Source organism: Lupinus angustifolius, chromosome LG16 (genome assembly GCF_001865875.1).
Source record: "Lupinus angustifolius cultivar Tanjil chromosome LG16, LupAngTanjil_v1.0, whole genome shotgun sequence".
NCBI lineage: Eukaryota > Viridiplantae > Streptophyta > Magnoliopsida > Fabales > Fabaceae > Lupinus > Lupinus angustifolius.
This window is the reverse complement of record NC_032024.1, coordinates 13916975-13933671: the sequence shown is the minus strand read 5'-3', so window position 1 is coordinate 13933671 and position 16697 is coordinate 13916975.

Below are 16697 nucleotides of genomic sequence, written 5' to 3'. Positions count from 1 at the left end.
ATTTGTCACTTCTGTTCTTTCAATTAATGAAAATACACTTAACAAATCAACTATATTTTGCCCAGAGTTATACAGTGGTAATTTTCCTATTGCACCCATGACTATATATGGGAAAGACAAACTCTTAGTTAGATACAAAAAATAAAATAAAAATTATTTTGACTTTTGTAAATAATTAAATAAATTAAAAAAGAAGCAAGTTTACGGTATATTAGAGTCCGTGCAATTAATAAAGGTGTTATCTTAATACAAACATATAAGATGTTAATATTTTTCTTTATCTATAATCGACTATTGAGCTTCTTAAATTTAAATTCTAGACAAATGCTTTCCAACCAAAGATAAACAAAGTAATATCCAATTGCTTTGATATATTTACTTGAATAATGCTTTGACATGTCTATATCACTGCTTTTGAAACTCAAATTTGATATCCTTTTGAATCAAGCATCAACCATCATCATTTTTCATATGTTTAATACACATATATGCTATGAAACATATTCTTAATCTGACTGCTCTCATATATCATTACATATATACAATGATATATCTTGGATGATCTGGTCTACAATATAAATGATCTAGATTGCACAATACAAATACCATTTTGTTGATGATTTTTCATTATTATGTTGATTACTTTCAAATGTGAATTAAATATGCTTCACATTTGTCATCATAAAAAGGAGACATTGATAACATCATTATTAACAATGAGTTTTGATGAAAACTATGATATATGTGAAAATACATCATATTTAATCCTTATTTTATATGTAATTATTATTTAAATTGTGAATTTAATTAATATTTTCTATTATCACTTAGTTCATATTAAGCATGAGTTATATGCTATTTTTTTGCGGAGTTAATGAAAAAACTTCAAATATAGATCATTATACTAAGATATATGATTTGATAATGGTGTCTTATTAGCTATAGGATGAGATAAATTGGACTCAATCTAATTGGATTTGATAAAATCATATTGGAAAGTAATGAAGTTATTCCTAGTTATTGCTATACTAACCCATGCATAATTGCACCATGAGTATCGCATCATGCCGTGCCTAAAAGCCACCCTGGTCATGCCAACATGCATCAGTCTTGAGCCTTGACTGAGGAAAACATGCCAGGTTGACCGTGCTAGGAAAACCAACTGACCGGTGGAATCACATCATGACCAAGGGAACTACACAAGGTGCTAAGTATTTGGCGCATCAGCAGGCCAATCCTGACACATCAGCGGACCAATCTTGGCACATCAGGAGTGAATCATTGGCCAAATATTTGGCGCATCAGTAGTGCATCAGAATTGAAGTTATGATGCATAATAAATTAGCAAAGTTTGTATTTGGGCTAAGGGCATTTACAGAAGAATGGGTTCATCTAGTAGAGCACATTTTGCATATTTATACATGTGATTAAAATCTTAGTTAATTTATAGTTTGTTAAGTTGTTGCTTGTTGTTAAGTGCCATGTTGTTAAGTAATTCCATAGAATTTTGGGGCACTTATTGTGTAATTAAGATGAAAATTGTGTACAACTCTAAAGAATATAGTCTAATTAGTCTTGCTTAAGAAGCTTATATGTTTTATGTCAATTGTAGGAGAATGGAGATTGAAAAAGATAGAAATTGAAGGAATTTCTATAAAACAAGCTCTGGATCCCTTGCCCAAGTCACAGGCTCGCCTAGGGGTTTAAAGTTCGGTTCGGTTTTTTATGAAATTTAGTGATCGAACCGAAAATAAAGATATGATTCAGTTCTATTCAATTAACCGTAAATTTTATTTAGGAACCGAATCGAATCGAACCATTCATTAACGATTTGGTTTGGTTCGGTTCAACGGTTTTTCACTTTTTTGTTCTCTTTTCTTTTTTTTCTTGTTCTTTTCTTTCCTCTTCTCTCTATTCTTTCTTTCTTTCTTCTTCTTTCTTTTCTAATTGTTTCTGACACAGTCAGTTAATGACGCTCGTTTTCTTCTTACTCTTACTTTCTTTCTTTAGTTTTTTAGTTTTTTATTTCTTTTATTTTTTCTTTATTTTGTTTTTTTATTTTCTGTTTTAGTTGTTTAATTTCTATACTTTAATTATTTTCATTTTTTATCCTTGGAGGCCTGGACAATGAACACTAGATTGTTAATATTTTTTTTCTTCTCAATGGACATTACACATGTTGGGAAGTAAGTCTCACATCGCCTACCTCATTATCTCGGGAATGGTTTAAATACTTGTTGGGCTACTCCTCTCATTGCCAATTGGTTTTGAGATGGAACCTTAACATGGTATCAAAGCCAGAGCCCAACTTCTTTCCGATTGTTATGGGCCAAAAGATGCCCTTTAGTTATGGGTCAAAGGTAACCCTTCGCCTGGTCCGACAGGCTTATGTGGAGGGGGCATGTTGGGAAGTAAGTCTCACATCGCCTACCTCATTATCTCGGGAATGGTTTAAATACTTGTTGACTTACTCCTCTCATTGCCAATTGGTTTTGAGATGGAACCTTAACAACACATACATCATAGATATAATATATATTTATGTTTGTTTACTTATTTTTCCTTCTACTTGCCTCTTATTTATAGTCTATATATATTAATAATTCTAAATAATATTTCATCTCCTAACTTTAAATCCTAACCATCCAAATATATTAAAAAATTTGGTATGCGGTTCAGTTTGGTTTTAACGGTTCCAAAATTTCTAAAATCGTGGAACCGAGCCAAACCATATTTTGTGGTTCAGTTTGGTTCGAAACAAAATCCGGAACCGCTTACACTCTTAGGCTCGCCCAAGCACCACTTTGTCCTCTTGCTTGAGCGAGAAGCTATCACTCAAGCGAGAATTCACAATCTTGGAGACAAAATTCCTGTGTGTTTCTTGCCCAAGTCAGGCACACAGTTAACTTGCTTCCTCAAACGAGAATATGTAGCTTGAGCGAGGGACCAAAATTCTGAATCAAATATAGGCGATTACAGGAGAGAATTGGGGGTTCCAATCAGTTTCAAAGTAATTTCTTCATACTTTCTAGAGAGAGAAACACATGCGAGAATGAAAGAAGACGTGGGAACGACTTTATATCTGAACTTTCTTGTAAATTACATCATTCTAGTGTTGTAATGCATATGATGAATGGTTAATTCTCTCTGTGTTGGGATTGAAATGTAATATTCTAACTCTTGTATTCTTGGATTCAATTCGAAAATATATTTTGTTGTTTGATTTTGGGAATTTTACATTTGCTTAATGTTTGATTCTTCTTAATTTCTAAATTCTTGATCTTGGATCTAAGTTTAATCGGGAAGTTAAACTTGGAATCGAATATGAATAATCTTTCTTGGTGCATCATTGATCTAGGAATTGACAATGATGTATGAATTGCTTTTACATTGGATTTAATGCTAGATAATTGATTAAATATCTAAGGAATTGGTGTTTGATGAATTATCTAAGGATTTTGTAATCAAGAAATTGATACAGATTATTCGAAGAAAATGTTGTATCAAGATCCTTAACTTCGTAAGTTTTATAGAATTGAATCTAAAGATTACAAAGAGGGGGAATGATAAAAGTCAATCCCAACCATTTTTATTTTGCATTAGGAAATCATTTTAAATTAAGAATCTTCGATAATCTAAACCAATGAACAACATTATTTCTCAACTTTGTATATATTTATTCAATTTACTGTTGTAGAAATTAGTATAGATTTGAATTTCTCTCCGAGGATGATATCCCGATATTTACTGATTTTTTACTTGAATGATATGATTCACTTGTCGTACATAAAAATATCAACACTTGTATCACAAGTTATCTTTGAATTGTGTGTATAAACACATGGCTTGTAATTCTTCAAATCAATCAATGAAAAAACAATACATTTACATATTCTACACATCTTTATAATCCACAAAATCCTTTATGGTATCAGAGCACTCAAATTGAGTGCTCTTATGTGATTCAATTTTGTCCCTTTTTCTCCTTCTTCTCTTTAAGCAAGCAAGGCAAGAAACAACAATCATGGATACAACCTCAGAAATAATAGAAAACCACTCACAACCTATTGATTCATCACAAATACCGAAGAGCCCCTACTACCTTCACCCATGCGAGAATCCAAGTTTCATTTTGGTCCCACCATCATTAGATGGAAGAAATTATCATTCATGGTGTAGAGCCATGAGAATGACTCCATCATCTAAGAACAAGTTTAATTTTTTCAATGGCACAATAGGCATACCACAACAATCTGATCCAACCTATGATTCTTGGGAAAGATGTAATACCATCGTGGTATCTTGGATCACAAGGTCACTCACTCAACATATTGTCCAAAGCACCGTATACATAGATAATGCACAAGACTTATGGGAAGATCTGAAGATTAGGTTTTACAAAGGTGACCATTTTATAACTTCAGACTTGTTGCAAGAAGTGCATTCCATGAAACAAGGTGACAGGAGTGTTTCACTCTTCTTCACTGATTTAAAAACTATATGGGATGATCTTGATTCAATGAGACCTATTCCAAACCCTTCTTGCATAAATGGATGCAATTGTTCCCTACTGAAAGTAATGAAGGAATATAGAGAAACTAAGTATGTTATATGCTTCCTAAATGGGCTCAATGATTAAGACAACACTGTGAAGGCACAAATATTACTCATGGAATATTTACCTCCAATTAACAAGTTGTTTTCATTAGTCCTTCAGCAAGAAAGAGAGGAAGATGTAGTGTAGTGTGCATATAGCAAAGGAGTCATAAACTCAATAAACTCAAACCAAACTTGGAGAACTCAACCCAACAAGAACACAGGAAGAGGTAACATGGATTACACCAATAGAGGCATACATAAATTTGGCAGAGGAGCGGGTATAGGAAACTATGGCAGAGGGTATCAATCATGCAACAATAACAAAGTTTGTGTTTTCTGTGGAAAGAAGGGCACACCATGGAAACATGTTATTTTAAACATGGTTTTCCCCTAATTTTAAATTCAAAGCTAAGACTACAAACAGTGGATCCATCAATTCCAACACCACAGTCAACAAAGACAATCTTGATACAGATGCTAGGCACAGTGATAACAAAGCAGAAACTCAAGTTGGGCAGATGATCATTGATCATGAACATGGCATCAACCAAGATTCCACTCATAATGATAATCATCTCATCTCAGGTATACCTTTGAACCAACAATCTTGGATATTGGATAGTGGTGCAACTGATCATGTTACTAATGACATATCAAACTTTATATATTACAATCAAATTAAACCAATTTTGTGTTAAGTTACCTAATAACATGACCATTATGGCAAATCACTCAGGAACCATCAGACTATCTAACTCCTTCACATTATATAACACATTATACATATCTGGATTTAAATACAACATGATTTCAATTCATAAGCTTGATGCTTCCCTTTAATGCCAGCTTGTGTTTAACAATAATTTTTGTAAAATCCAGGATATGACTACCTCGAAGATGATTGGTTATGTTGATGCTTACAACAATCTTTACATCCTCACTAGATATAGGAAGATAATGAATAATGCCACACATCATATTGGCTCTTTTGATAAAAATAATGCACCATCTTTTGATCTTTGACACTTTAGGCTAGGACATCATCACATTTTGTTCTGAATCATATTCATAAACAATTTCCATATGTAAAGTTTGATCAAAACATTGTATATGACTTTTACCATCTTGCCAAGTAATCTAAGTTGTTTTTTCCTTCTCTTAGCACTACTTCTACTGCTTATGTTTGATTTAATCCATATGGACATTTGGGGACCATTTGGTACACCAACCTTACATGGTCACAAATACTTTCTCACCATTGTTGATGATGACACTAGATATACATGGGTTTTCCTCATGCAAACAAAGGATGAGACAAGGAATCTCATCCAGAATTGTATCCAAATGGCTTTAGTTCAGTTCAACCAAAAGGTCAAAATCATTTGCACTAACAATGGCCCTGAATTCTCTATGTGTACACTTTACTCTCAACTTGAAATTTTTCATCAAACCTCTTGTGTGGAAACTCCACAATAAAACTCAACAGTTGAAAGAAAGCATAGACACATCTTGAACATCACAAGGTCTATCTTGTTTCAAGCTAACTTGCCTAAAACCTTTTGGGGGGTATGCCATCAAACATGTTGTTCATCTTATGAACAAACTATCCATCCCTATCCTAAACATTAAACCCCCTCATGAGATTCTGTTTGGTGAGAAGCTTGACCTTAACAACTTCAGGGTCTTTTGCAGCCTTTGCTATACCTCTACTCTTACTAACCAAAGAAACAAACTTGACCCTAGAGCAAGGAAATGTATTTTCCATGGCTTTAAAACTAGAACAAAAGGTTTTATTCTCTGTGATCTAAAAACTAGATAAATTTTTATCTCTAGGCATGTTATTTTTCATGAGCATATCTTTCCATATCATGCACCTCCACAACAAGCACAACTTCCTATGCCAACCACCAACTCCAATAATCAGCCTCCCCCTTCTCTTGATGATTATACTATGCCCACTCATCTTGAACCTGTAGCCACCACTAACCATAACTCACCAACCCCCCACACTCCACCTTCCCCTATCAACCTACCACCAATACCAATCCTGACATTTTTCCCACTATTAGAAGATCACAAATGATATCATGTCCACCCACATACCTAAGAGATTTCCACTGCAATCTCTTAAACAAAGATCAAAATGATTTCACTACATATATTAAGCACCTTTACACTCTGTGTTATCCTACACAACCCTCTCCAACAATCATTTACATTATAGCCTTTCAATTCTTACACACATTGCACCTAAAACCTACAAACAAGTTGTGCAATCACCTACTTGGATCAAAGCCATGAATGATAAGATCCAAGCCTTAAACATCAACAATACTTGGTCCCTTATCCCACTACCACCCAACAAAAGAGCTATTGGCTCTAAATGGGTCTACAAACTAAAATTTCATTCTGATGCGAGCATAGAGAGGCATAAGGCTAGGCTTGTTGCAAAAGGCCATACTCAAACAGAGGGAATAGAGTATTATGACACTTTTGCTCTAGTGGTTAAGCTTATCGTTGTTAGACTCATCTTGGCACTAGGTACCACACAAAGTTGGCTATTAGAGCAATTGGATGTCAACAATGCATTCTTGCATATGGATCTTGATGAGGAAGTATACATGAATCCTCCTCTATGTGTCACTACCACAATCCCCAACCTTGTATGCAAACTCAATAAATCCTTGTATGGTTTAAAATAAACAAGTAGGCAATGGAAGTATGCCTTTGACCTCCTATCGGACAAATAAACAAGTATCCATTGCCTTATCTTCCTTGGGTTACACTCAGTCTCACCATGACTATTCCCTTTTTACCAAGAAACATATTTCTAGTTACACTACTCTTCTCATTTATGTAGATGATTTAATCCTACCAGGCAATGACTCTAAAGAAATAACCCATGTTAAACAATACTTTGATAACAAGTTCAAAATCAAGGACCTTGGCAAATACAAGTACTTCTTTTGCCTAGAAGTTTCTAAATCAAATCAAGGCATTACTTTATGTCAAAGGAAGTATGCCTTTGACCTCCTATCGGACACTGGCTTCCCGACTTCTAAATGTGTCCTTAGACTAATGGTAAAGACCACCCAACTTCACCAACAAGACAATGATGCTTACCATGACCCTACCTTATACAGAAAGCTTGTAGGTAGACTCCTTTACTTGACAAACACTCGTCCTGACCTTAGTTTTGCCATCCATCAGTAAGCCGATTCATGGCTAAGCCAACTGTAAACTTTCCTAGATACAATAAAATATGTTTTTGGTTATTGCATGTTTTAGGAAATTCTCTTGTTTCTTGGAAATCAAAGAAACCAAATATTGTCTCTCGTTCATTATCTGAAGCAAAGTATCGTTCTTTAACTATAACATTATGTGAGGTACAATGGCTAACCTATCTGTTAATTGTTTTTCAAGTTGTTTTCACTCAACCTGCATTACTATATTGTGACAACAATTCAACTCGTTACATAGCTGTCAATGTTGTTTTCCATGAATGTACAAAACATATAGAAATTAATTGTCATGTGGCTCGTGAACATTGGCAAAATAAACTATATCACTTACTCCCTATCAATACTCATGATCAAGTGGAAAATATACATACTAAATCTCTAGAACCTTATATTTTTAATCACTTATTATCCAAGCTGGGAGTAACCAATATTTACTCTCCACCTTGAAGGGGGTAATGAAGTTATTCCTAGATATTGCTATACTAACCCATGCAAGATTGCACCATGAGTATCACATCATGCCTTGCCTAAAAGCCAACATGATCATGCCAACATGCATCAAGCTTGAGCCTTGACCACAGAAAGCATGCCAGATTGACCGTGCTAGGAAAACCAGCTGGCCGAGGGAATTGCATCAAGTGTGACCAAGGGAACTAAATCAGGTGCTAAGATTTTGGCGCATCAGCAAGCCAACCTTGGTGCATCAGCAGGCCAACCTTGGTGCATCAGCAAGCCAACCTTGGCGCATCAGCAAGCCACTCTTGGCACATCAGGAATGCATCATTGGCCAAGTATTTGGCGCATTATTAGTGCATCAAAATTGAAGTCATGATGTAGAATAAATTATCAGAGCACATTTTACACATGTGATTAAAATATTAGTTAGTTTATAGTTTTTTAAGAATTTGTTAAGTTGTTGTTTGTATCACAAGTTATCATTGAATTGTGTATATAAATACATGGCTTGTAGTTCTTCAAATCAATGAATGAAAATACAGTACATTTACATCTTCTACACATCTTTACAATCCAAAATCCTTTACAAAGATAAATATAATGTATTATAAAACAAAGATTATGACAAAGTTTTATTATATTTCTCTTTATCATTTTGTACACCCTGGTCACAAAAACATTCCTATTAATAGACGCTTTGTGACCTTATGTAAACACAAAATTTGAGTGAGCAAAACATGAGCTTCACTCATGATTATAGAATAAGATTTATGTACTTTGTCCTTTATACTTCAATAAAAATATTTTTCTATTTTTTTATTGTTATGAGTAAGTAGTTCCATAGTTTATGGGGTAAGGACTCTGCCTTTCAGCCATCATAGGTTAGATTTCTCACCAATCATTCTTGTGCCTATCACGATTTGAATGTTGGAGAGTCAATCTATCTCATAGAGTAGTCTTAAGATTCTCGGGGATACCATTAGACAACCGTAGAAAGATTGATAAGAGCCAAGTCCATTCTCGGGGATACCATTTGACAGCATACATCTTGTCCTTTCGAGTAAGGTTCTATTCATTCATTCTGCAAGTCCATTTTGTTGTGGAGTGTGTCTCACGGTATAATGTCTGACAATATCGTGATCATTGCCAAAATTTATGAATTCTCTGCTATAGAATTCTAGACCATTGTCAGTTCTCAGTCTCTTGATCTTTCTCCCAATTTTCTTTTCGATCAAAGTTTTTCACTGTTTGAACTTGACAAATGTTTCACTTTTATGTTTCAAAATGAAAATTCACACCTTCCTTGAATAGTCATCAATGAATGTTAACATGTATCTACTACCACCATGAGAAGGTACTTGGGAAGGACCCCACAAGTCAGAATGTACATAATCCAATATGCCTCTTGTTCAATGAACTGCAACATTGAATTTATTCGACATTGTTATCCGAAAACACAATGTTCACAAAAGTCTACCTTCCTGACTTGTTGACCACATAGTAATCCTTGTTTGACCAACTCGGCTAGACCTCTTTCACTAACATGACCCTTTCTTAGATGTCATAGTTTGGTGACATCAGAATCAGATGTTGAGGAGACAGCAACAACACCTGTGATTGTGTTTCCTTGTAACATATAGACTATTATTTTTCTTTCCTTTCATTACAACCATAGTGCATTTAGATATTCTTATCGCTCCACCTTCACCTTTGTAGCTATAACCTTTTGAATCCAGTGTTCCCAAGGAAATCAGATTTTTCTTCAATTCTGGAACCTGTCTTACATATGTCAACGTCCTTATGATTCTATTGAACATCTTGATTTTAATTGTGCCGATGTTAATGACCTTGTAGGGAGCATTATTTCCCAAAAGGACCTTGTCCCCATATAAGGGTTGGTAAGTGGAAAACCAATCCTTAATGGGACATATATGATATGAGCATCCAGAATCAAGTACCCCTTCATCTTTTGAGTCGTGCTCTGAGACTATTAGTGCATCTGCACTATCATAGCCATTTATTATAGCTGCATCTCTATATTCATAAATATTTTCCTTGCCTTTGCGCTCTAGGCAATTCTTTCTTATATGCCCCTCCTTGGGATAGTGCAAGCATTTATACTTTCTAGGTTTTGCTTTAGACTTGGACCTAGATTTTCCTCTTTCACCAAATTGATTTCACTTCTTTGTTCTTCCTCTAGTAAAAAGACTATCACCTTAGCCTTTAGATCTCGAATCTAATACTCTTTTCTTCAGTTCTTTCGAGCGCAATGCCGCATTTACTTCGTCCAAGGTCAGATCTTCTCGATCATACATCATGGTGTTAATGAATTGCTCGTAAGAACTTGGAAGGGAACATTGTAGAATAATTGCTTAGTCTTCTTCATCTTCAATTTTAACATCAATATTCTTTAGATCAAGAATAATTTTGTTAAATTCATCCAGATGATCTTTTATGGGCGTTCCTTCTTGCATTTGAAGAGTATATATTCTTTTCTTCAAATACAGCATGTTGGTGAGTGACTTCGTCATGTATAGACTTTCCAACTTCAACCATAATGAAGCAACTGTAGTTTTATCTGACACTTCTCGTAGAACTTCATCTCCCAAACACAACAAAATTGCACTGTGTTTTTTCCAAGTTTTCATCCTTCTCGTTATCGGTCAGACTCTCTGGTAACTTGTTTCTACCTTCCAAGGCTTTGCCTAAGCCTTGATGAACTAGTAGAGCTTTCATCTTCAATCGCCGGAGGTTGGAATTTGGCACTCGCCATGATAACTGTATACCGGAACAATATCGTAGTCCGTGAACATACACAGGAAAGTTCCCAGGAAAGAGAGGTGGGTCTTAACAATTTAATGTGGTTTGACAATTTGCCTACGTCCACAGCTGAAGAGCAACAATGATTATTCCACTATGATAAAAGAGAACTACAAGTGTTTCACTCACTTTCCAAAACCCAAGTACACCCAATTTCACTCTCTTTCAAGTATTTCTCACACAATTAGAACAAGAGAACAAGAAGAGAAAATATGCACTAAGCTAAGTATTTGGTGTGTCTTACAATGGCATGGAACACTCCTATTTATAGCCAAAGCTCTTGAAGATTATGTGGCCAAAGGGAAAATAACATTAATGTTGGTTTCACCATAGCCACTTCTTTTTACTTGGCTAGACATTCTCATTCAAAATGATCTTTAGCCACTTCTTTTTTGTTTGGCTCAAGAAAATCTTTTCATCATCTTTTTCTTTTAGCTAATATTTAATACCATGTCTGATAAGAATCTCTATCTATCTATGAAGTGCATATATACCTCAACTTGTGTATGGAATTTCCATTCGTCTTGCATGCACAATGCACAAGGATTTCCTCAAGAGAGCTCAAGCTAATAATTATATGAGTTTAAGATTTATGTACTGACAGCGTAAAATTTTTTATATTGTTAGTACATCATTCATATTGATTTGTATTACTTTTGTTTGAAAGTCAATAATGGTTAATAAATCAATGTTGAATAATTTGTTAACAGTGTAAAAAACACTTATATTATCATTGTATACATATTAAATCCTAATTATATTTAAAGTTGTCCCTTTCAAGTTGATATTCCACAAATTGTCTTATACATGAATATCCAATAATTAGAGGTCATATCTCAAAAAAAAAATTATTATCCAGTCAAGAATAATAGTCGAAGTGTTTTACTTCTTGGACAAAAGGATTATATCTAATATGGGAAAATTATATTGGACATGCAAAAAAACAAGCTTGTGAGTCTTGTGCGACCGCTACACAAAAGCTAAAGCATTGATCAAATATTTTATAGATCAAACAATGGCTCTATTGCTCTTATCGATGAACATCGGAAAAGCCAAAGTTGAATAAATGTCTTTAATAGCTAATAGATTATTTGAGGACTATAAATACCCCAAATATCTTTAAAATGTGCTCATTGTTCCTTCACAGATTTATGCTTTATTGCAAATGGACCTCTTCATTTGAAGAAAGAAACTATTGTTCTTCCATTCTCAACAGAGAAACGAAGAGGTTTGAAGTGAAAAACTAGTACAAGTCTATAATGACCTAGTAGAAAAACATTTTCTACATGAGCTTCAGTGTATATACCCTTCAGTAGGTTGAAGTTGTTGATTAGACAATTTTCCTTAGGCTTAATTGTAAATCACAATATGTGAAGAAGAGTCTTTTCTTTAACCTTGGTTAGGTTTTGATAAAGACATCAACATTAATAAAAAGAAAAAAAATGTTAAAAACCTTCATGCATGGAAAGCAACGTACACAAAGATAAATAAGAGTTTTATTTGCTTTGTAGTATAGGTCTAACCTTTGCAAAGTTCTTTTTACTCTTTATCATACATACTCTTAGAAATAATTTTCAATAGTTTTCGTAAAGTTTTTAAATGATGAAAATGAGTTAGGTTCTAAAAATGAGTTTTTATAAAATCAAGTAACAAATTACTTGAAATAGAGTAACAAGTTATATGTCAAAAAATGGGTCACTAACCGATTACGACAAATGAGTAATCAATTATTCTGTTGGGAAGTAGATGTCCAATTACCGATTACCACAACAAATTACTTATTACTATGTGTTGTTAGTGTAGTTTTGATTTTGAAACTCAACCAACATCTTTCCAAACAAATAAGTGCCTTCCCAAACATCTTGTACCTTTTAGTATGCAATTTTGAAAGTTTCTAAACTCTATAAATAATACCATAAGCCTCTAAACCGAATTACACTGGAAATATACTTGAATCATACTTTCAATTATACTTTTGTGCATTCAAGTTTTACAAAGTTTTTCAAAATTATTTTTATGCAATTTCAAAGTCTGAAAAAATAAGAGCATTTATGATATCTAGTTTGACCATTCTTTTAAAGGATCCATATTTTAACAATATTGAGTTTATTGGTTCTTAGCCAAATTAAGTCTTCTTCTTCTTCTGTATCACAAATTAAGAACACCATAGAGTTTGGTGAGTGTGCTTGTAAAATAAGAAAGTGGTGTACTTTCTTGTGTGGTATTTGAGTGATCAAAGAAAGAATTCTGGTGTAAGATTTATACTGATACTCAGATTACATACTGAAAATCCCTTGGATGAAGTAAAGGGGGATATATGTAGCCTTTGGTTAGTGAAGGTGAATAATGACACATCTTAGTGTAATTCTCTATGTCCCTAATTCTTTCATTTTATAGTATTTGTTCGTTGCAATTCTGATTTTTCGCTTATTGAAAAGGAGCAAATAGTTTGTAAACCTAATTAATCCTCTCAAAGTAATGGATCAACAACTAGTACTAAATGCAGACTCTAAAACAATAGTTGAAATAAGAATTATTAGCATGTCCTTAGCAAACATTTGTAATGTAGGATATTTTACCTCATTTATCTTCCACCAATTTAATATGTCAAATTCACATTTTGTTCTTGGCAATAATAATTCCTATCTAATTCAAACATGAAATTTACCATGTTGTAATTTTCAATGACATACTTGTCAAAATCTATATCATTATCTTTTCTAAAGTTCACATTTATATTTGATGTAGGAGATGAATAATTAATCTCGTTATCATGGAGATTTCTACCATAGTCTATTACTTACTAAGTTTTGGCAAATAGCTTTCACATTTTCCATTACATATCCATAAATTTTGGGGAAATAGAAAGTAAACAAAGCTAGTTTATACCTTAGATTTAAAATGGTGCTTAATTACAAGTTACAACCATCACACCATTGACAACTCTCTAATACTTATCAAGTTTGTTCATCATGGTTGTGGCCATTCGATGAATAATAATATTTGGAAAGCTAACACACTCTATAAATAACATGTTAATTTTACTTTTTTAGAAAATAAACATTTGGGGTCAGATATTTTATGATTGTTATTATTTATCCTAACCAGGAGATGCATTATAAAATCATTTATCCAGATGAGATTAACATTCAGTACCCAAAATCAATAATCCATTTGAGATTAACATTTTTATGGGGTGCAGCTTCGATGCTTCTTCTTACACAACCTAAAATGGAAGTTAGTACATAAAATACATTCAGTACCGCACAGGACAAAACATGCTCTTGAAAATGGAAGTTAGTACATAAATTATATAACACTAGTGTGTACAGGCACTTCGTGCCTGCCGGTGAATACTGTGTGATACTATATATTCAATTTTTATATATTTCATTTTTTGAATTAAAATGTATGTGTTGTGTTCGGTGTACTTTATATTATTTTTTCGTATTTATGATAATGTTTAATTTAAGGTGAGATATGTGGTTAATTAATATATTGATGATAGTTGCCTAGGATTATATAGTTTTTTTGTAAAAATTAAATAATGTTATGGACAATATATGAAATGAAAATTACACCATAAAAAAAGTTATTTCAAGTTTTGACTTTATATATAGTATAGATTACAATTAACTCAGAGTAGCTTAGCTCTTTTTTAATATGGGGACCGTAGTATTTATCAAAAGCAACGTACCAAATATAAACATGAGGAGATGTACATTTCATTATGCCACTTTCTTTAAAGTTGTTGACACACCCCACCATGTTATCTAAGTCCTTTGAAACTAACATTTAATAAGCTAAGGTCGTATTCATACCTATAATAATTATATGAGTCATACAATTATATTTGTCAAAATCAATTAAATCGTACGTTTTTCAATTAAATTGTATCGGTCATATAAATTTATTTTTATTTAGAATTAATTTTTAATATAAATGACTTAATTTTTATCAAAATGTATGTATGGCTAATCAAATATATAACCACTGCATTTTGAATTGAAGGGTCTAATTAAATTTTTTGAAATAATTCAAGACCAACAAATTAATTAAATTAAGAAGAGAAAAAAAGACGAGGCGTGAAAAATTGGAAAGAGAGTGCTAAAAATGCAGCAAGAACTGTTATTAATTAATTCCAAGATTGCTCTGGCACTTTCCGCCAATCAGTTACACAATTAGACTCTAGACTAGAGACATCACCTGTCCTAAACTCTATTATGGACCAATTAGAATAATATTTTTATTTTTTAAATTGTTATTTTATTGATGTGATAATATCTAATTAGTTCAGAATAGAAAATAAGATATTGTTTAAGATATATGTTTGTTGGAGAATATCTCCTCCGAAATCCGTAAATTAAATACGGAAGTTCTTATGACCATGACTTTGTTCTCATAACCTAATGTTTATGCCCATACATAAACCCAAATGGAACAACCATGGTCCAGACCGAAGAAACCCCAAATGAGTTCATGGTGAAGATGAAGAACATACATTGTTGAGTCATTTCCGGAATCTCGAAGGTATGAGTGTGCGATGATCTTCCAGAAGATAGAGTGCCGAATGGTTTTCCTTATGCTTCTCTAGAAGGGAATGAGAAAGCCAAGAGAGAAGAGAGTGTGTTTGATGTGAGACCCTTGCCTTATGATTTGCCTTAGTGTTCCTTTTGGAAGTGTGATGGAGAGTTATCTTATATATGATAACTCTTCACAATTCCCTTTATTCTCATCATCCACTCAACCAAAACCCTTGTTCTACAAATGAGGACCATAACCCATAAAAGTAACTCCGTAGTGGTTACTACTTTAGTTGCAATAATTTTGATTCAGTCCCTTCATCAAATTAGAAATTGTCTGAAGGTATCTACACTTATTATTATTTCATGACACATATACTCTTAGCCACCAAATTAATTACTTATCATTTTATATTTTAGCTAATTACATAATGATCATAACACAATTATAGAATTATATTTGTGACCTATAAATTGTAAGTAATTCTATCAATGTTCATTGTCTAATTACACATTTACACTGCAGCATCAAACATGAAATGATCATCATCCACCACTTCATCTAACTAATTTAACATCATCCACCACTTCATCTATCTAATTCAATATCATCCACAAATGAAAATTATATGCACTTAAAGATTTATATATAATCCTTATATTATTCATTCTTCATTTGGATTATTATTTTTTTTAAAATAATAATGATTAAAAATAAATGTTAAATGATATAGTGAAAATGTAACTTTTTTATATTAGGATTGTATATTTTTTTCTCAACAAGTAAAAACATCATATTAAAATTCAAATAATCACTAAACGGACACAATTATTCTGGTACTCTCGAGTTTTGGTAAAATTACATAAACTACCTATTACTTTTTCACAGCTACACAAACCCCTAATTTTTATACTTTCGTTACACTGATCTCATATATGAAAAATAAGTGTAATCTTTTAAACAAAAAATATGATAAACACAATTTAGTTAAACAAAACATGATATATTGTGGATACAAGTCCAAATAATATATAAGCCAATACATATTTATTATTT